Source organism: Acyrthosiphon pisum, chromosome A1 (assembly GCF_005508785.2).
Source record: "Acyrthosiphon pisum isolate AL4f chromosome A1, pea_aphid_22Mar2018_4r6ur, whole genome shotgun sequence".
In the NCBI taxonomy this organism is placed as follows: domain Eukaryota; kingdom Metazoa; phylum Arthropoda; class Insecta; order Hemiptera; family Aphididae; genus Acyrthosiphon; species Acyrthosiphon pisum.
The window spans coordinates 164,834,942-164,835,151 of record NC_042494.1 but is presented as its reverse complement, the minus strand read 5'-3'; positions in this window follow the sequence as shown (position 1 = coordinate 164,835,151).

The window sequence follows — 210 nt, the reverse complement described above, 5'->3', positions numbered from 1 at the left end:
ATTCTCCTCAACTAAATTGATTCAACCATATTTTCCAAGGTCTTGCAAGGTACCCTTAGGTTTCCATTCTAGCACTTATTTGACGGTATCACCCTCACCCCTTATCATTATGTGTTCAAGCCATTGTCTTTATCTATGCACCGACTATATCGTACAATTCTTTATTGTATCTTCTTCACCAACTACTTGTTTCATTATAAACCGGGCCGC